The sequence below is a fragment of the Saccostrea cucullata genome, unplaced genomic scaffold (assembly GCF_032062105.1).
Source record: "Saccostrea cucullata isolate Sc308-1 unplaced genomic scaffold, CSIRO_AGI_Scuc_v1 ctg9092, whole genome shotgun sequence".
Taxonomy (NCBI): Eukaryota; Metazoa; Mollusca; class Bivalvia; order Ostreida; family Ostreidae; genus Saccostrea; species Saccostrea cuccullata.
The window spans coordinates 1-22260 of record NW_026929592.1 but is presented as its reverse complement, the minus strand read 5'-3'; the positions used below and the strand labels follow the sequence as shown (position 1 = coordinate 22260).

General features: G+C 30.0%; 2 long non-coding RNA genes across 2 annotated transcripts; one reads left to right on the top strand and one right to left on the bottom strand.

Annotated features, from left to right (window-relative positions):
* Positions 1 to 3971: 3971 nt before the first annotated feature.
* Positions 3972 to 10603, top strand: LOC134281356 (uncharacterized). The gene is made up of 4 exons (XR_009995064.1): positions 3972 to 4140; positions 4479 to 4550; positions 5353 to 5480; positions 6823 to 10603. It is a non-coding gene; the product is annotated as an uncharacterized LOC134281356 (long non-coding RNA).
* Positions 10604 to 17001: 6398 nt separating this feature from the next.
* Positions 17002 to 20944, bottom strand: LOC134281355 (uncharacterized). Its single transcript, XR_009995063.1, has 4 exons — positions 20814 to 20944; positions 20404 to 20475; positions 19474 to 19602; positions 17002 to 18130 (listed from the first exon to the last, which is right to left on the bottom strand). It is a non-coding gene; the product is annotated as an uncharacterized LOC134281355 (long non-coding RNA).
* Between the last annotated feature and the right edge of the window lie 1316 nt (positions 20945 to 22260).

Below are 22260 nucleotides of genomic sequence, written 5' to 3'. Positions count from 1 at the left end.
CGTCCATTACTTTCCAAGTCTCTCGTTCAACGGAAGAATTAACATTTACATTCCCAGAAAGAAAGAATAAAATTATTTGAAATTTCCGAAGTGCCATGAGATTCAAATATATAACATTGAAGATTCTAACTATGGTAATGCATGTCCCTGAATATACAGTCCTTGGTAGAATTTAATCAGTTCTAGCAATTATGGATTGCTCTTATCACCTCTCTCATCGCCTGCTTAATACAAAATACCAAGGTACATTCCTATGCATAGTCAACAACTCATGTATTTTTAAAAGACCAGTATATGTGTGGTTAAATATTTTTTAAAATTGTTTTTTTTTGAGTTCTATTTATTTATTTTTGTAAAATGGCTAACTTATCAATTACATATAGATGTATATAGGACTGATGCATAAAGTAATTCGTATAGGCCAGTAGATCATATATAGAAGTTAAGTGCTTCGATATCTTGAATATTTGATGAAATTATATTTATTCATTTAGGTATGATATTTATCCCTGTAGAGTGGCGATTTTATAAATGGTCATAATTCTCCTTATGCCTTTAGTTGAGATTTTTGTCTATTAAAAAGGGAATCTGTGAAAGGTATATTGCAAACCAATTTAATCATTCTAAAAACCAGATATAGATATAAAACCAGATATACCTAAAGAGATTTCTGGTTTTATATGTTTAAACGTCTAAGATATATCATTCATGCTTATATAACCAATTAGATATTAAAGTAATTCCTGGACTAAATCCGTTGTTTAGCTTACAAGATGAAGAAAGAATTTTGGCGAGAAATGAAGTAGCAGCGTTGTGGGGCCGTAATACAACAAAAAAATTGAATGGTGCCGCACGTATTCCCTAATGTCTTTCAATATATAGTCCAAGAACTGGTAAAACCAGGCCCCGAAATCATGAAACAGACTTAGACTTAAGTCAAAATTTCAATTATCTATAAAATCTTTAAAAATTGTTAAAGGAAACTTATAATTTGCATACAACAGCAGACTGATGATACAAAATCGGAAGGCATTTTCATTATGGGCTGCTTGACCTCTAAAATAATTCAGCAGCTAAGGCATTTTTTGACTTAAGCTTAAGATGCTTCATGATCCCGGGGCCAGGTTTCCGAATGTATTATAGACGAAGGTAAATAACAATCAACATGAATTTCAACAACAGCTTATTATCAAGTCTTAACCGAGTTGGATGTAGTAATAGTAAAGCGTCGACGGGCCTCCAAACTTAAGGACGTTCGATCCTGAGATTTTGAGCATATTATGGTCAGGTCCTTTATTTATAAAATTCTGCATTATTTTTAAGTTCTAACATTAAATCTGAATTCTACAGTGCAAATTAAACTATATGCAATGAAAAAACCGCGATTAAATTAGAGAAGTAGAATTAAGCCGGGGACTACTAGTATATTTTGTGGAGGAAGGTTATTTAGTCGAAAATGATCAGTTTTTCCATTTTGAACTATAACAGGACTGTTAATTTTGGATTCCTATTTTCCCATCCTAGTTGCACACAAAGCTGTTTTTTGCAGTAAAATGTGTTATACTGGTTCTGAAATATCTATTTAATGATTTCTTATGAATTCTATCAACAAAGTGTGACAAATATAGTAAATATATTCTGAAAATTGAGCCAATTTTAACGTAAAATCGACACTTTTTTTGTAATATCTGAAAATTTACATCATATACCCCAACTTTTGATGTTCTTTTCTAAATATATAAGATAAAGGATCACTGCACTTAAGGAAACTTAGAAATTGCGACATAATTAATTTTAAAAAAGGGCATATTTCTTTAAATGGTAGAAATGACCAATGTCTTAATTGCAACTTTGTGTAATTACGTTAATTAAACGTCGTTTTTATTGGGAGGGGTCATCGCATATTCTGGAATCTCCATAGGATAATGAGTACGCCCACCTTTTTACAGGCTTAATGCATAGGGCGAATTTATTAATCAAAAACTAGTTTTAGTTTAGGTTTATGGTTTGAAAATAGTTTTTATTAATTTTGAAACCAGTTTTATGGTTTAATGGTTAAGCAATAAATGGAAAGTTTCAGTTAAAACTCACAACCTTCTTTTAAAAAAAGAGGTGACAAAGGAAGGCTCGTGTCACTATTATGTTGAGACAATATTACCCTTGTATAGAATGGATGATTTTTGTGACAGATTTAGAATGAACAGAATACCCTTTTGAGTCCCTAATTACCATGTTAGCTCCATCTTTGATATACTAGTATGCATGATGATCATGACTTCAACTAACAAGAATGGATCTACAGGTAAACTTCGTTATCTCGACATCGACGGGACAGTCGGAAAATGTCGAGATATCCGAGGTGTCGAGATATCAGAGTTGAGACTCGACGTCCTTAATTTTACTGCTTAGTAAAACCATAGATTTAAACTGAACAGACGTGTTACTACCTACACGTCTTCAATTATACTGTAGCTCGTTTGTTTCAGCTATCCCTTTATATTTATTAGAAAATCTAAGAAGTTGATATATATTCCAAATGTTGTTTATGAAATGCTTTCTTTTTTATCGAAACCTTCTCATTTTTACTAAAAACCGTTTTCCATTCAGCATTCGATTGGCGTGCCACTAGCTCTGTCAGAACAGGATACGAAATGCGCTCTATAAACTCCAAACCGGAACGGTACAAAGTCGACTTCCGAGATACCGATCAAAAATTAATGCGCAAATTTTTTAAATCATTTCATTTCACTTCTTTTTCAATTCATAATCATTCATAATTAATTTTCATTTTATTTTCAAGCCCAAATTTAGTTGGAATTGCACATTTAACCAATTTCATGATGTTACCATATTACGGCTGTTGCAAGTCGTGCATGTCGTTGTTTTGATTGCTTCCTGTTGAATGCATTTTACAATTTTTAAGTTTGATACGAAATGCGCTCTATAAACTCCAAACCGGAACGGTACAAAGTCGACTTCCAAGATACCGATCAGAAGTGACGTCATAACCGGAAGTGGGCGGAAGTGGACGGAAGTGAGCTAGCCGGAAGCGGAAGTGGCCTGAAGTGGTCTAGCGGAAGTGGGCCCTAGCGGAAGTGGTCTAGCCAGAAATGTCCTAGCCGGAAGCAGGCTGGATGACCGGGTCAACTGAGTGGAGTGCTAACCCTAACCCCCTATCCCTAACTAGCCCTAACTAACCCTAACCCCCTAACCCTAACCCTAACTAACCCTAAGCCTAACTAACCCTAACCCCTAACCCTAACTAACCCTAACCCCCCTAACCCTATCCCTAACCTAACCCTAACCCTAACTAACCCTAACCCCCTAACTAACCCTAACCTATTCCCCCTTAAATACTGGAGTTGTTTACACAGTGTTTTTTTTTTTACATTGGTACGTAGGTACTACGTTTTTTTTATGCTGACTACACAGGTAAATACTTGGCAGCGATTCAAGTCAGGGGACCGTGTGCAAAAAATATGCTGACTACACAGGTAAATACTTGGCAGCGATTCAAGTTTGTTTAGAGCCGTGTGCAAAAAATATGCTGACTACACAGGTAAATACTTGGCAGCGAGCCAAGTTTGTTTAGAGCCGTGTGCAAAAAATATGTTTTACACAGGTAAATACTTGGCAGCGAGCCAAGTTTGTTTAGAGCCGTGTGCAAAAAATATGCTGACTACACAGGTAAATACTTGTGCAGCGATCCATGTCAGCGAGACCCTGTGCAAAAAATATACTGACTACACAGGTAAATACTTGGCATAGCAAGTTGTTTAAAGCCGTGTGCAAAAAAAAAAAAAAATGCTTACCTATGCATTGTGACGTCATCCATGTCAGCGAGCTACACTATGCATTATGACGTCATACACTTGTAAAAATGACGTCATACACTTGTAAATTAAAGTTTCATTTTCACTTTTGTTTCTAAGAAGTCAACTTAGATTTTCAAAAAATGTAAGACTATCTTTTGTTTTTCCTCTGTTTTACTTTGATGATTGTTATGTTATGAAGCTTTTCTTGTATAAAGCTCAATTTCTCCATGACCACGGAAGTAAACATCCTGATGCATTCTTGTCATGTGAATGTTGAGAGCGTGTTCATTTTTGAAATCTCCTTTCTGACAGACCTATCCCACGGGTAAGTTTGTCTTATTTTTGTTTACATTTCCTATGAAGATCATCTAAATGCATTTAATCATTATTATGTAAAGTTCTATTTTGAATTTAAATACTGTATTTATCCTCATTTCATGTGATTTACAGTTATATAACCTGCATGTAACTCAGAGTGCATTTAATATTTGTATGATGGGTCATTCTATGATTGAATTTCAATCAGAAAAATATTCACTTAATTTTGGTAAAATACATGGTATCTTTTACATTTCTGTTCCTTTTATCTGTAAATTATTGCTTTACTTACATTGTAAAATGAGGTTAATTTGTGTATCACTGAATTGTATGATTTTTTTTCAGGATCAGCTGAGATGTTATTTCACTGGATTATTTAATGGATAGACTTATTGGGCATATATTTGGATATCTCTGGTAAGTTTATCTTGTTTTTTATTTGTTTACATTTTCCTATGAAGGTCATCTTTGCATTTCAGCAATTTTATATGGTTAATTTAATGACTGTGTAATACTTATGTGATCTGTTATCTCTAACTTACATTCATATAAGCACACCCTTATTTAACCTAAAATATATTAACACATGATTAAGGGATCTTCAGAATATTATTAAATCCTTTTGTGTAAATTATATGACATAATTTCATAATTCATTATGTATGTTACACATGGAATTCAGACTCACTAAATGGTGATCAAAGAGATATTAATTAGGAATCTAATAAGAGAAAAGGAAGGAATTTACAAAAGATTAATCCTAAGTCATTTACTTTTTGTTTTAATTCTAAATATGTGTGATATATGGCATACATATATTTTCATTTTCACTTTTGTTTCTTAAGCTTTTCAAAAAAAAAAAAAAAAAATGAAGGACTACATGTTGTATATGCTAAAAAAGATGTATTTTTCTGTATGCAGTACAGATAGGTATTAAACCAATATTGAATCTGCTGTTAAGAAAAAAGTCTTTTAGTGTCTAAATAATTAATTTGATAATCATTTTATTTTGTGGTATTAATACATTAGTTGTGCTTGTTTATTATCTATAAATAACATGATGAACTTTTCTCATCTGGAGTTAATGTTAAAAACAATTTTTTGAGATTAAAAACAAATATTTTCATGATCTTTTTTGACATTGTACATGTTGTATTTAAACATGCATTGTTTCATGCAGTACTCTGTCATATTAAAAAAAATGGTTTTATTTTTACAGTCCTCAACATGGAAAATATGTTTTGTTCCTAACCATCTATAATCAATTCTCTATGAAGTTCAGCCTGGCTGCTCTTCCTTTGGAAATACACAGTTAGTCAATCAACATAGAAACACACAAACTTGAAGGTAAAGTTTCAATGAGATACAATTGTAACTTTTATTAATTAATTATTTTTTTTTTGTTACATATGCATGTTTATATTTTTGAATTGATAAATAAATGATATATTTAAATAAAGAGGGCTTGGTGGTCATGGTCATGTTTAAACCATATTGATATCCTTCACAAGAAAAGGCATAAAAATTCATGATCAAATTTTAAAACTAAAATGTATGAAGTTTTTCTGTGCCAAATGATAGTTAACAGCTAAAGATAGCATATCTATAGAATAAGTTAAATATGGCTAATTTGTTAACCCCAGTTTCCTTAATAGCATAGTTGGTAAAGATAGCAAGTTTTCACTTCAATTGCTGGTGAATTCTGAATTTTCCATTTAATATTAACATTATATCACAGGGAAAGAATACTATAATGTGGTTCATTAGGATGACCAGAAAAGAAATCTTAATGACCCTTATGACTATGTATAAAGTCTGTAACCTTATAACTGATGTAAGATGACCTGATTGTTTGGAATTAAAATTTCCTGGTGTTTCTATTACCCAAGATCTTCTTATGAGTGCATGGGACTGTTGTAACCCTTCTCCTGTTTATAAAAATAATACCTTGGAGCATGACACTTTATTCATTTAAGGTACTTTCAATATCATTTCTATGAGTTTGTGTTCTTTTTCTTTTTAATAATCTAGTGTTATATCTCCTTTACCCTAATTAATATGCATGCTTCCAAAATCATTATAGATCTGTCTGTATAGTTTCTTCAGCTCTTTGAACACAAATACCCTGATTCAAACTTTTGAGGTAAACATCATGGAGACATCATAAATGATTATCAGAGTGTATATATCACAATCTTGACCATAAGGTCAATTAAAATGGTCAAAAGCACAACAAATGAAAGTGAAAACTTTCTTATCAGAATACATAATTTTGTAATAGTAATTCTTACCTTCTTTTGGTAATAAATGGTTATATTCTTCATTAGCTTCTTCTGCAATCAAGGATCTTTCTATGTAATCTCTGACAACATTAGGATCATCCTTTTCTGGACATAATTGGTTATATTCTTCTTGAGAAATGATCTCAATAATGCTATCTTTTTTTTTATTTTAACCGGTATACCTCTGTCTACATCTTTCTCTGAAAGAACTCTCTTTTCAAACTGAATTTTACTCATTCCTTTACTCTTTTCTTTACTGGAGGTGTTACCCATGGTTAATATGAAAAGTCAAAATCTGATGTTACACCTTGTATTTATACCCTTTTTATCTATATTTAGAATTCCATCAAGCTTATATTACATAACAAATTTTTTTTTTCAACTAAGACATTATTTTTATTTTCCAGGATATTCTAGTGAGGGCTTGTGGAAATGATCTATGTCTACTCTCAGAATGGTGAAAGACTATCAGATTATGCAAAGACTAACAGAATATCCTCTTTTGAAACACTGAAACAAGAAAATCAAACAGGATGGAGGATTTAAGAAGCACATAGATAAATATGATTTCCAACCAATTTAACCAGTACCATCAAAGACTGTGGTTTACAGGATGACAAAGAAAGGACCCAGGATTGTATCTTTTACTGTCAGACACTAACTATGAATAAGATGTAGCCATTTATCAAACTGAGATCTATAGTCAAATCAAATATTGAAAATATGATTTTCTGATAGCATGAATTTATTCTCACCAACTTCAAAGTATCTATAGCTGACTTTTTATTTTTACCAACTCATATTGAAGACAGTTGTTATGTATGAGAAGTATACATTTAAACCTTTTATTTTTCATCTTATTTCTATAACCCCTTAGAAATTACATAGATATTCAGATGCTAAATTTGATGTAATTATTACTTTCCTGGAAATGTAAATATATTTTATTTGTGTATATGTGTGTATTGTGCCCTATAATTAAATTTAGAAATTGAAATATGATAAAGGTCCCTTAATATCCCACATCAAGATGCAGGTGCCCAATAATCTGTGATGCAATAATATCTTGAATATTATTTATTATCTCATACACTTCATATGCTTACTACACAGAAAAGGTTAGCGTAATACACTTAGTTTTATAGGACACTTTGTCAGGGTCAAAGCATGAGATTATTGAGATAACTACCTTTGACAATAATTTGCAAACTTTACATCATAAGATTTGCTATAGATTTTTGGATCATTTACTCCTGAGTAAAAGTTAGTTCCTGAGATTACTGATTTGAATCATTTAATGCAATAACTTCAACATTGTGTGATAACTTAAAGACTTTATAAAAATTAGGTGCAAATTCTTAGGAAAGTATTGAAATGTTAATCAAATGTACAATATTCAAGGGTGTTTATATGACTATTACTATGTAATACCTTGGGTTTCTGTAAAAATCCTATATTCACTACATAGATAAAGACCTGTATAATATATATGTTGAACTATGATGAAGGAAAAAAAAGGTCAAAAGCTCTCCCCTTTCATTTCTTTCATATTCTGTCATACACAACAATAGATAAATTGCAGTCATTTATCAAACTGAGGTCTAATCAAATCCTAGAATTGATATTGTGATTTTCAGATAGCATGAGCTCTTTAAAAACTAATTCTCACAGACCTCAAAGTATCTACAGGTGACTTTTATTTTTTTTTTTTACCAATTCATATTGAAGACAGATGTTATGTATGATTTTTATACATTGGATCCTTTATTTTTCATCTTATTTCTATATCCCCCTATCAAATAACACAGATAAGATGTTTAAAAGCTAGCTTTGGTGTAATTATTACTTTCCTGGAACTGTAAATACATTTTGTTTGTGTATGTATCATGTTTAATTTTGAATTTAAAATTGGTCTCAATAAGACCCCACAATAAAGATGCAAGTGCCCCCTAATCTGTGATTTAATAATATCTTGAATATCTTTATCATACCATATTGTACATACTTATTACATATAGAATGGTTGTATGAATACACTTTGTTGTTTAGGACACTTTGTCAAGGTCAAAGCATAAGATTATTGAGATGACTTCTTTGACAATAATTTGTAACTTACAAACTTCACATCATAAGTACACAGATGAAGAATGAATGAATAAGAGATTTCTATAGATTTTTGGGTCATTTTTATCCTGGGTTATATTTTCAGTTGTTGTAACTTTAACAATTTGTGATAACCTAGAGACTTTTTATCAGCTTTATTGGGTGGCATGGCATATTCTTTGGTAAATCATATGCACTATGTTCAAGGATGTTTAAAGACTATTACTATGTAATACCCAGGGTTTCTGTAAAAATCTTATTATCACTGCATAGATAAAAACTGGTTGGAATAATACATGTTGACAATAATTTGCAACCTACAAACTTCACATCATAAGTAAAGAAAGATTCAGAGATTTTCTATAGATTTTTGGATCATTTTTCTCCTGGATTATATTTTCAGTTGTTGTAACTTTAACAATTTGTGATAACCTAGAGACTTTTTATCAGCTTTATTGGGTGGCATGGCATATTCTTTGGTAAATCATATGCACTATGTTCAAGGATGTTTAAAGACTATTACTATGTAATACCTTAGAATTCTATTAAAATCTTATTATCACTGCATAGATAAAAACTGGTTGGAATAATACATGTATATTTTTTGAAATAAGGATTAGGGGAAAAGTCAAGAATGTGGATATGACTTTTATTCAAGTGGTGCTGTACGACAACTCTGGTGATTTACTTACCTTCAGTCATAAAAAAAAATAGGTATTGGGAAGACTCCTCTAGATTTTGAAATTTTTATTCAAAAGTACAGAATTTTTTTAAAGTTTGAAAGATTGAATAGCAGCATATCATTTGCTTGTGAATTAAAAAATAAATCCAATCATATACATCTTTAGATGATAATTGTAGAATTTTATCAATTCCTGGACTTCTGTCTTGATATCATCCCTTAATGTCTTTAAAATTTTAATGATTGTCTTTTAGTTTTAATTGAATTAGTTTCTTTCCTGCATGTGAAAATGACATCACCCAAAGATATGAAGAAGACAATTTTCATCACAGTGAAAGAGATTGTTTTGTTAAACATAATGCATTGATGCACAAATATATTTTTAAATTTCTAATAGCTAGGGTTCATATTTCTTTATATGGAATGCTAAGTACTGTTGATTTCAATTTTTGTGAACAAAAACATACTAGTAGAAAAAAAAAAGTACATGATGTGTCAGAAAAGCATGTGGAAACCTGATGACTTTGTCATTGTTGATTAAATCAATTATGAGTTTCATCTTTGTTACATTGTAAACATTTCTAAGTAGGGCATACATCAGAAACTCTTAAAATTCTGAGTATCAGGGTTTAACACATCAATTCCAAATGATTTTTGGACGCTTTTTATGTATCAAAAAAAAAAAAAAAAAAAAAATAGAATATCTGTTCGCAGATGTTTCAAAAGGAAAACAAGCACAAAGAAATGATTTGTAATGTTTTTTATGTGATTCATGTAAAATGTATTTTAAAAGTGTACCCTAACATTTATCTTTTGCATAAATACATATTTTTGTGGAGAATTTTTCATAACTTTGAAAAAGTAGTCTTATTGTTTAATATGATTAACTTAGAATTTTGTAGACTTTAAAGTTGTACATGATGTGTTACACATCTTACATATGTAACCATTTTCATTTCCAGGGCATTCAGCATATATTGTGGTTTTGTCTTAAATTTGTTTGCTTATGTAATCAATAATTTGAGAATACTCAAATTAGGTAATATATGAGAGAATAAACAAGAAAATCAGGTTTAAAAAATGATTTTTACAATTAATAAGGGGTTCTTCTATATATTTAATCTATAAGTAAATTCAGTTTATACAATTAAGGTATTTCTGTATGAAATAAACTTGCATTTAAGCATTTTAAGTCAATTGTAAACATTACTTTAACCAGTTTTAAAAAATGATTAGATTCACTGTCAGCATGTTATTTCTTATAAAATAAATGAGAAAACAAACAATTTAATTTGAGTCAGTTACTTAATGTAAATAAGAAGCATTGGAAATTGGGAATATTTCACAAAGTTGATTGAGCATAATTAATTTATACAAAATTTTATTCACTTAAGCATTAAAGAAATCATTTCAAATTTCAATATACAAATCATGTTTAGTCATGCAGTATATAGTTTACACTTACCAAAAAGTAAATGGTTATCTCAATTCAGGATCAATCCAAAGGTCAAAAAAGGAATGAAAAAAAAATATATTTTTTTTTTATGTATCAAACATGTAGGTATTGCAATAAATTCACTGTATTCATTTTTTTTCTATGTATGAATAGCTCTGATTTAGGCAATCAAAATACAAGAAGTAAATAAATTATGTCAAATGATGAAGGTATACACCAGAAAATTACATGAACAGATAATTTTGAGTTTCCCTCAAATATGGTTGCCAAGGGATGTGAAATAAAAACAAAATATGGATTCATCTATTAGGATTGAGACTTGTACATAATATGAATGATGGTTACTATGACATTAAGAATGACATGAAAGAAATATATTTGATTCAATTATATAATTAGTTTTTAATCCATACAGTCAAAATGGAGGAAAAAAAATTCTTTATTAGGCATGAAGTAACATAGAATCACCCAATCCATCAAAATTTTACCTTTTGAAGAAAAGGAACCCTACTTGCTTTTTTAAGTTGCCATTCATATTTTTGTGTTTGACAGGTAGAGCAATGATTTCTAACTAGTATAGTGAGAACTTTATTTTAGAATCATCAGATTGTTCTGATATTCTGGTTAAGATATCAACATGACATCAATTAATTTGTTCATACAAAAGGGATGGAAGCTTTTCCAGGTTTCCTCTTTACTCAGATTAGATTGTGTTTTACTAATTTATTCAACATATAAGATACTCATCAAAGTCAAACAAAGGTAAATAAATGACTTTATTAAGTTTTTAGTCAAAAGGTCAAAGAGATGTGGACATCTGCTAAATTTAATTGTTTAGTTAATATTCATCAATGGATAGGTTAATTAAACAAACTTCATATATTTTTGGATTTTCAGGTTAAAGATCAGCACAATTTTTTGCTATACCATTGTTTTCCATGAATATCTTAACACCTCACTTTTGACTTTTCAGGTTAAAGGTCAATGTATTCCTGCTACAGTAAAAACTTCATTATTTAAGGATCTCATAGTGATATTTTTTTTATTTGTAAGGAATTAGGTATAAAATCTCAGACTCTTTCTATAATATGTCACTGAATGTGCTCCTTCATTTTAGAGAGTTTTACGAGCAAAATCATATACTGACTTTCAATCCTTCAAAACACAATATGTATATTTAAATCTTGAGATTCAGACTTTCAGACTTTTAGGCTTTCAGCCTTTTAGGATATCAATCTTAAAAACATTCAGACTTTCAATCTTTTAAAAACTTTCAATCTTGAGGACTAAGTATTTTAATATTTATCTTATAAGTCTCGTCTTTTATGTCATTACAATTAGTCTTTAGTAATTCAAACTTTTTTCATATTTGTAAAGCCAAAGTGTTGAAATTACGGTGTTTGTGTAATCTTCTTAATGTTTATCTAGAATTACTGCTTTTAATACAGTCAAATATAATTTGTGATGATCAAAATCTCCAACTGAATTCAAAGACAAACTGCCTGACCTATACATATTTAGAATTTCAATATCATACATTCTTGAATATCCATAAATATAAAAATATAATGATTCAGCATTAGCTATCATCCATACACTTGTTAACCTAAGGAACGCTCTTATCATAAGTTAAACGCATGAAATTCCTCATGCAATTTTGAAGAATTTCTGTTATAAGGGATGGTGAAGACAAAAGAAGAAAAAAAAGTATGGTGTAAAGTTAGCCTCACCCAACACCCAAGGGGGAGGGGGGTTGAACCCTTTTTTTTTTTGTCCAGGAAACCTGAATTTTAAAGTTAAAAAAATTATAAAATTGAATTAAATTTGTTTTTAAAAAATTATAAATTTGAATTAAATTATTTGTTTCAATTATTTTTATTCAACCCCCCTCCCCCTTGGGTGTTGGGTGAGGCTAACTTTACACCATACTTTTTTTTCTTCTTTTGTCTTCACCATCCCTTATAACAGAAATTCTTCAAAATTGCATGAGGAATTTCATGCGTTTAACTTATGATAAGAGCGTTCCTTAGGTTAACAAGTGTATGGATGATAGCTAATGCTGAATCATTATATTTTTATATTTATGGATATTCAAGAATGTATGATATTGAAATTCTAAATATGTATAGGTCAGGCAGTTTGTCTTTGAATTCAGTTGGAGATTTTGATCATCACAAATTATATTTGACTGTATTAAAAGCAGTAATTCTAGATAAACATTAAGAAGATTACACAAACACCGTAATTTCAACACTTTGGCTTTACAAATATGAAAAAAGTTTGAATTACTAAAGACTAATTGTAATGACATAAAAGACGAGACTTATAAGATAAATATTAAAATACTTAGTCCTCAAGATTGAAAGTTTTTAAAAGATTGAAAGTCTGAATGTTTTTAAGATTGATATCCTAAAAGGCTGAAAGCCTAAAAGTCTGAAAGTCTGAATCTCAAGATTTAAATATACATATTGTGTTTTGAAGGATTGAAAGTCAGTATATGATTTTGCTCGTAAAACTCTCTAAAATGAAGGAGCACATTCAGTGACATATTATAGAAAGAGTCTGAGATTTTATACCTAATTCCTTACAAATAAAAAAAATATCACTATGAGATCCTTAAATAATGAAGTTTTTACTGTAGCAGGAATACATTGACCTTTAACCTGAAAAGTCAAAAGTGAGGTGTTAAGATATTCATGGAAAACAATGGTATAGCAAAAAATTGTGCTGATCTTTAACCTGAAAATCCAAAAATATATGAAGTTTGTTTAATTAACCTATCCATTGATGAATATTAACTAAACAATTAAATTTAGCAGATGTCCACATCTCTTTGACCTTTTGACTAAAAACTTAATAAAGTCATTTATTTACCTTTGTTTGACTTTGATGAGTATCTTATATGTTGAATAAATTAGTAAAACACAATCTAATCTGAGTAAAGAGGAAACCTGGAAAAGCTTCCATCCCTTTTGTATGAACAAATTAATTGATGTCATGTTGATATCTTAACCAGAATATCAGAACAATCTGATGATTCTAAAATAAAGTTCTCACTATACTAGTTAGAAATCATTGCTCTACCTGTCAAACACAAAAATATGAATGGCAACTTAAAAAAGCAAGTAGGGTTCCTTTTCTTCAAAAGGTAAAATTTTGATGGATTGGGTGATTCTATGTTACTTCATGCCTAATAAAGAATTTTTTTTCCTCCATTTTGACTGTATGGATTAAAAACTAATTATATAATTGAATCAAATATATTTCTTTCATGTCATTCTTAATGTCATAGTAACCATCATTCATATTATGTACAAGTCTCAATCCTAATAGATGAATCCATATTTTGTTTTTATTTCACATCCCTTGGCAACCATATTTGAGGGAAACTCAAAATTATCTGTTCATGTAATTTTCTGGTGTATACCTTCATCATTTGACATAATTTATTTACTTCTTGTATTTTGATTGCCTAAATCAGAGCTATTCATACATAGAAAAAAAATGAATACAGTGAATTTATTGCAATACCTACATGTTTGATACATAAAAAAAAATATATATTTTTTTTTTCATTCCTTTTTTGACCTTTGGATTGATCCTGAATTGAGATAACCATTTACTTTTTGGTAAGTGTAAACTATATACTGCATGACTAAACATGATTTGTATATTGAAATTTGAAATGATTTCTTTAATGCTTAAGTGAATAAAATTTTGTATAAATTAATTATGCTCAATCAACTTTGTGAAATATTCCCAATTTCCAATGCTTCTTATTTACATTAAGTAACTGACTCAAATTAAATTGTTTGTTTTCTCATTTATTTTATAAGAAATAACATGCTGACAGTGAATCTAATCATTTTTTAAAACTGGTTAAAGTAATGTTTACAATTGACTTAAAATGCTTAAATGCAAGTTTATTTCATACAGAAATACCTTAATTGTATAAACTGAATTTACTTATAGATTAAATATATAGAAGAACCCCTTATTAATTGTAAAAATCATTTTTTAAACCTGATTTTCTTGTTTATTCTCTCATATATTACCTAATTTGAGTATTCTCAAATTATTGATTACATAAGCAAACAAATTTAAGACAAAACCACAATATATGCTGAATGCCCTGGAAATGAAAATGGTTACATATGTAAGATGTGTAACACATCATGTACAACTTTAAAGTCTACAAAATTCTAAGTTAATCATATTAAACAATAAGACTACTTTTTCAAAGTTATGAAAAATTCTCCACAAAAATATGTATTTATGCAAAAGATAAATGTTAGGGTACACTTTTAAAATACATTTTACATGAATCACATAAAAAACATTACAAATCATTTCTTTGTGCTTGTTTTCCTTTTGAAACATCTGCGAACAGATATTCTATTTTTTTTTTTTTTTTTTTTTTTTTTTGATACATAAAAAGCGTCCAAAAATCATTTGGAATTGATGTGTTAAACCCTGATACTCAGAATTTTAAGAGTTTCTGATGTATGCCCTACTTAGAAATGTTTACAATGTAACAAAGATGAAACTCATAATTGATTTAATCAACAATGACAAAGTCATCAGGTTTCCACATGCTTTTCTGACACATCATGTACTTTTTTTTTCTACTAGTATGTTTTTGTTCACAAAAATTGAAATCAACAGTACTTAGCATTCCATATAAAGAAATATGAACCCTAGCTATTAGAAATTTAAAAATATATTTGTGCATCAATGCATTATGTTTAACAAAACAATCTCTTTCACTGTGATGAAAATTGTCTTCTTCATATCTTTGGGTGATGTCATTTTCACATGCAGGAAAGAAACTAATTCAATTAAAACTAAAAGACAATCATTAAAATTTTAAAGACATTAAGGGATGATATCAAGACAGAAGTCCAGGAATTGATAAAATTCTACAATTATCATCTAAAGATGTATATGATTGGATTTATTTTTTAATTCACAAGCAAATGATATGCTGCTATTCAATCTTTCAAACTTTAAAAAAATTCTGTACTTTTGAATAAAAATTTCAAAATCTAGAGGAGTCTTCCCAATACCTATTTTTTTTTTTATGACTGAAGGTAAGTAAATCACCAGAGTTGTCGTACAGCACCACTTGAATAAAAGTCATATCCACATTCTTGACTTTTCCCCTAATCCTTATTTCAAAAAATATACATGTATTATTCCAACCAGTTTTTATCTATGCAGTGATAATAAGATTTTAATAGAATTCTAAGGTATTACATAGTAATAGTCTTTAAACATCCTTGAACATAGTGCATATGATTTACCAAAGAATATGCCATGCCACCCAATAAAGCTGATAAAAAGTCTCTAGGTTATCACAAATTGTTAAAGTTACAACAACTGAAAATATAATCCAGGAGAAAAATGATCCAAAAATCTATAGAAAATCTTTGAATCTTTCTTTACTTATGATGTGAAGTTTGTAGGTTGCAAATTATTGTCAACATGTATTATTCCAACCAGTTTTTATCTATGCAGTGATAATAAGATTTTTACAGAAACCCTGGGTATTACATAGTAATAGTCTTTAAACATCCTTGAACATAGTGCATATGATTTACCAAAGAATATGCCATGCCACCCAATAAAGCTGATAAAAAGTCTCTAGGTTATCACAAATTGTTAAAGTTACAACAACTGAAAATATAACCCAGGATAAAAATGACCCAAAAATCTATAGAAATCTCTTATTCATTCATTCTTCATCTGTGTACTTATGATGTGAAGTTTGTAAGTTACAAATTATTGTCAAAGAAGTCATCTCAATAATCTTATGCTTTGACCTTGACAAAGTGTCCTAAACAACAAAGTGTATTCATACAACCATTCTATATGTAATAAGTATGTACAATATGGTATGATAAAGATATTCAAGATATTATTAAATCACAGATTAGGGGGCACTTGCATCTTTATTGTGGGGTCTTATTGAGACCAATTTTAAATTCAAAATTAAACATGATACATACACAAACAAAATGTATTTACAGTTCCAGGAAAGTAATAATTACACCAAAGCTAGCTTTTAAACATCTTATCTGTGTTATTTGATAGGGGGATATAGAAATAAGATGAAAAATAAAGGATCCAATGTATAAAAATCATACATAACATCTGTCTTCAATATGAATTGGTAAAAAAAATAAAATAAATAAAAGTCACCTGTAGATACTTTGAGGTCTGTGAGAATTAGTTTTTAAAGAGCTCATGCTATCTGAAAATCACAATATCAATTCTAGGATTTGATTAGACCTCAGTTTGATAAATGACTGCAATTTATCTATTGTTGTGTATGACAGAATATGAAAGGGGAGAGCTTTTGACCTTTTTTTTCCTTCATCATAGTTCAACATATATATTATACAGGTCTTTATCTATGTAGTGAATATAGGATTTTTACAGAAACCCAAGGTATTACATAGTAATAGTCATATAAACACCCTTGAATATTGTACATTTGATTAACATTTCAATACTTTCCTAAGAATTTGCACCTAATTTTTATAAAGTCTTTAAGTTATCACACAATGTTGAAGTTATTGCATTAAATGATTCAAATCAGTAATCTCAGGAACTAACTTTTACTCAGGAGTAAATGATCCAAAAATCTATAGCAAATCTTATGATGTAAAGTTTGCAAATTATTGTCAAAGGTAGTTATCTCAATAATCTCATGCTTTGACCCTGACAAAGTGTCCTATAAAACTAAGTGTATTACGCTAACCTTTTCTGTGTAGTAAGCATATGAAGTGTATGAGATAATAAATAATATTCAAGATATTATTGCATCACAGATTATTGGGCACCTGCATCTTGATGTGGGATATTAAGGGACCTTTATCATATTTCAATTTCTAAATTTAATTATAGGGCACAATACACACATATACACAAATAAAATATATTTACATTTCCAGGAAAGTAATAATTACATCAAATTTAGCATCTGAATATCTATGTAATTTCTAAGGGGTTATAGAAATAAGATGAAAAATAAAAGGTTTAAATGTATACTTCTCATACATAACAACTGTCTTCAATATGAGTTGGTAAAAATAAAAAGTCAGCTATAGATACTTTGAAGTTGGTGAGAATAAATTCATGCTATCAGAAAATCATATTTTCAATATTTGATTTGACTATAGATCTCAGTTTGATAAATGGCTACATCTTATTCATAGTTAGTGTCTGACAGTAAAAGATACAATCCTGGGTCCTTTCTTTGTCATCCTGTAAACCATAGTCTTTGATGGTACTGGTTAAATTGGTTGGAAATCATATTTATCTATGTGCTTCTTAAATCCTCCATCCTGTTTGATTTTCTTGTTTCAGTGTTTCAAAAGAGGATATTCTGTTAGTCTTTGCATAATCTGATAGTCTTTCACCATTCTGAGAGTAGACATAGATCATTTCCACAAGCCCTCACTAGAATATCCTGGAAAATAAAAATAATGTCTTAGTTGGAAAAAAAAAATTTGTTATGTAATATAAGCTTGATGGAATTCTAAATATAGATAAAAAGGGTATAAATACAAGGTGTAACATCAGATTTTGACTTTTCATATTAACCATGGGTAACACCTCCAGTAAAGAAAAGAGTAAAGGAATGAGTAAAATTCAGTTTGAAAAGAGAGTTCTTTCAGAGAAAGATGTAGACAGAGGTATACCGGTTAAAATAAAAAAAAAAGATAGCATTATTGAGATCATTTCTCAAGAAGAATATAACCAATTATGTCCAGAAAAGGATGATCCTAATGTTGTCAGAGATTACATAGAAAGATCCTTGATTGCAGAAGAAGCTAATGAAGAATATAACCATTTATTACCAAAAGAAGGTAAGAATTACTATTACAAAATTATGTATTCTTATAAGAAAGTTTTCACTTTCATTTGTTGTGCTTTTGACCATTTTAATTGACCTTATGGTCAAGATTGTGATATATACACTCTGATAATCATTTATGATGTCTCCATGATGTTTACCTCAAAAGTTTGAATCAGGGTATTTGTGTTCAAAGAGCTGAAGAAACTATACAGACAGATCTATAATGATTTTGGAAGCATGCATATTAATTAGGGTAAAGGAGATATAACACTAGATTATTGAAAAGAAAAAGAACACAAACTCATAGAAATGATATTGAAAGTACCTTAAATGAATAAAGTGTCATGCTCCAAGGTATTATTTTTATAAACAGGAGAAGGGTTACAACAGTCCCATGCACTCATAAGAAGATCTTGGGTAATAGAAACACCAGGAAATTTTAATTCCAAACAATCAGGTCATCTTACATCAGTTATAAGGTTACAGACTTTATACATAGTCATAAGGGTCATTAAGATTTCTTTTCTGGTCATCTTAATGAACCACATTATAGTATTCTTTCCCTGTGATATAATGTTAATATTAAATGGAAAATTCAGAATTCACCAGCAATTGAAGTGAAAACTTGCTATCTTTACCAACTATGCTATTAAGGAAACTGGGGTTAACAAATTAGCCATATTTAACTTATTCTATAGATATGCTATCTTTAGCTGTTAACTATCATTTGGCACAGAAAAACTTCATACATTTTAGTTTTAAAATTTGATCATGAATTTTTATGCCTTTTCTTGTGAAGGATATCAATATGGTTTAAACATGACCATGACCACCAAGCCCTCTTTATTTAAATATATCATTTATTTATCAATTCAAAAATATAAACATGCATATGTAACAAAAAAAAATAATTAATTAATAAAAGTTACAATTGTATCTCATTGAAACTTTACCTTCAAGTTTTGTGTGTTTCTATGTTGGTTGACTAACTGTGTATTTCCAAAGGAAGAGCAGCCAGGCTGAACTTCATAGAGAATGGATTATAGATGGTTAGGAACAAAACATGGCTTCCATGTTGATGACTGTAGAAATAAAACCATTTTTGTTAATATGACAAGGAACTGCATGAAACAATGCATGTTTAACTACAACATGTACAATGTCAAAAAAGATCATGAAAATATTTGTTTTTAATCTCAAAAAATTGTTTTTAACATTAACTCCAGATGAGAAAAGTTCATCATGTTATTTATAGATAATAAACAAGCACAACTAATGTATTAATACCACAAAATAAAATGATTATCAAATTAATTATTTAGACACTAAAAGACTTTTTTCTTAACAGCAGATTCAATATTGGTTTAATACCTATCTGTACTGCATACAGAAAAATACATCTTTTTTAGCATATACAACATGTAGTCCTTCATTTTTTTTTTTTTTTTTGAAAAGCTTAAGAAACAAAAGTGAAAATGAAAATATATGTATGCCATATATCCCACATATTTAGAATCAAAACAAAAAGTAAATGACTTAGGATTAATCTTTTGTAAATTCCTTCCTTTTCTCTTATTAGATTCCTAATTAATATCTCTTTGATCACCATTTAGTGAGTCTGAATTCCATGTGTAACATACATAATGAATTATGAAATTATGTCATATAATTTACACAAAAGGATTTAATAACATTCTGAAGATCCCTTAATCATGTGTTAATATATTTTAGGTTAAATAAGGGTGTGCTTATATGAATGTAAGTTAGAGATAACAGATCACATAAGTATTACACAGTCATTAAATTAACCATATAATCATGGTTAAATGCAAAGATGACCTTCATAGGAAAATGTAAACAAATAAAAAACAAGATAAACTTACCAGAGATATCCAAATATATGCCCAATAAGTCTATCCATTAAATAATCCAGTGAAATAACATCTCAGCTGATCCTGAAAAAAAATCATACAATTCAGTGATACACAAATTAACCTCATTTTACAATGTAAGTAAAGCAATAATTTACAGATAAAAGGAACAGAAATGTAAAAGATACCATGTATTTTACCAAAATTAAGTGAATATTTTTCTGATTGAAATTCAATCATAGAATGACCCATCATACAAATATTAAATGCACTCTGAGTTACATGCAGGTTATATAACTGTAAATCACATGAAATGAGGATAAATACAGTATTTAAATTCAAAATAGAACTTTACATAATAATGATTAAATGCATTTAGATGATCTTCATAGGAAATGTAAACAAAAATAAGACAAACTTACCCGTGGGATAGGTCTGTCAGAAAGGAGATTTCAAAAATGAACACGCTCTCAACATTCACATGACAAGAATGCATCAGGATGTTTACTTCCGTGGTCATGGAAAAATTGAGCTTTATACAAGGAAAGCTTCATAACATAATAATCATCAAAGTAAAAGAGAGGAAAAACAAAAGATAGTCTTACATTTTTTGAAAATCTAAGTTGACTTCTTAGAAACAAAAGTGAAAATGAAACTTTAATTTACAAGTGTATGACGTCATTTTTACAAGTGTATGACGTCATAATGCATAGGGTAGCTCGCTGACATGGATGACGTCACAATGCATAGGTAAGCATATTTTTTTTTTTTTTTTTGCACACGGCACTTTATAGAGGATGCAAACAGGTAAATATAAGGAAAACGTAGGTAAAACGTATTTTTGCACACGGCTCTAAACAAACTTGGCTCGCTGCCAAGTATTTACCTGTGTAGTCAGCATATTTTTTGCACAAGGCTCTAAACAAACTTGGCTCGCTGCCAAGTATTTTACCTGTATAGTCAGCATAAACAAAAAAAACGTAGTACCTACGTACCAATGTAAAAAAAAAACACTGTGTAAACAACTCCAGTATTTAAGGGGGAATAGGTTAGGGTTAGTTAGGGGGTTAGGGTTAGTTAGGGGTTAGGGTTAGGTTAGGGATAGGGTTAGGGGGGTTAGGGTTAGTTAGGGTTAGGGTTAGTTAGGGTTAGGGGGTTAGGGTTAGGGGTTAGGGTTAGTTAGGGTTAGGGTTAGGGGGTTAGGGTTAGTTAGGGCTAGTTAGGGATAGGGGGTTAGGGTTAGAATTGCACTCAGTTGACCCGGTCATCCAGTCAGCTTCCGGCTAGGACATTTCTGGTTAGCCCACTTCCGCTAGGGCCCACTTCCGCTAGACCACTTCCGCCCACTTCCGCTTCCGTTAGACCAGTTCCGGCCACTTCCGGTTATGACGTCACTTCCGGGCTATCTAGGCTCCTTATACTACTATTACCCAAGCTGAATATTAAACAATTAACGTATTAGAGACGCCGGAGTCGTCCGTGCGTGACGAGCGACCAGCTGACAAACAATTAGGTTAAGAAGAGCAGAAAATTGCCCCGATGTCGAAATAAACCAGGTAAATTTTGCTATTGGGACTGTGAAATACGTCGAGATAAGCAGGGTAATCGACATTACCGAGGTCGACATATCAGAGTTTTTGCAAATCATTGATATAGTGAATAATGCCGGGACAGCGGACGGACGTCGACATATCCCAGGTTGTCGACATATCCGATGTCGAGATACCGAAGTTTACCTGTACTTTAATCATAGACATAAATAACATTTATTCATGTCTCTGCTAGCTTTTATTGATTTACCTTAGTATTTGTCTTTTTGTGTGTAACATAGATACATTTTTTACAATATGAATTGAAACAACAATTACT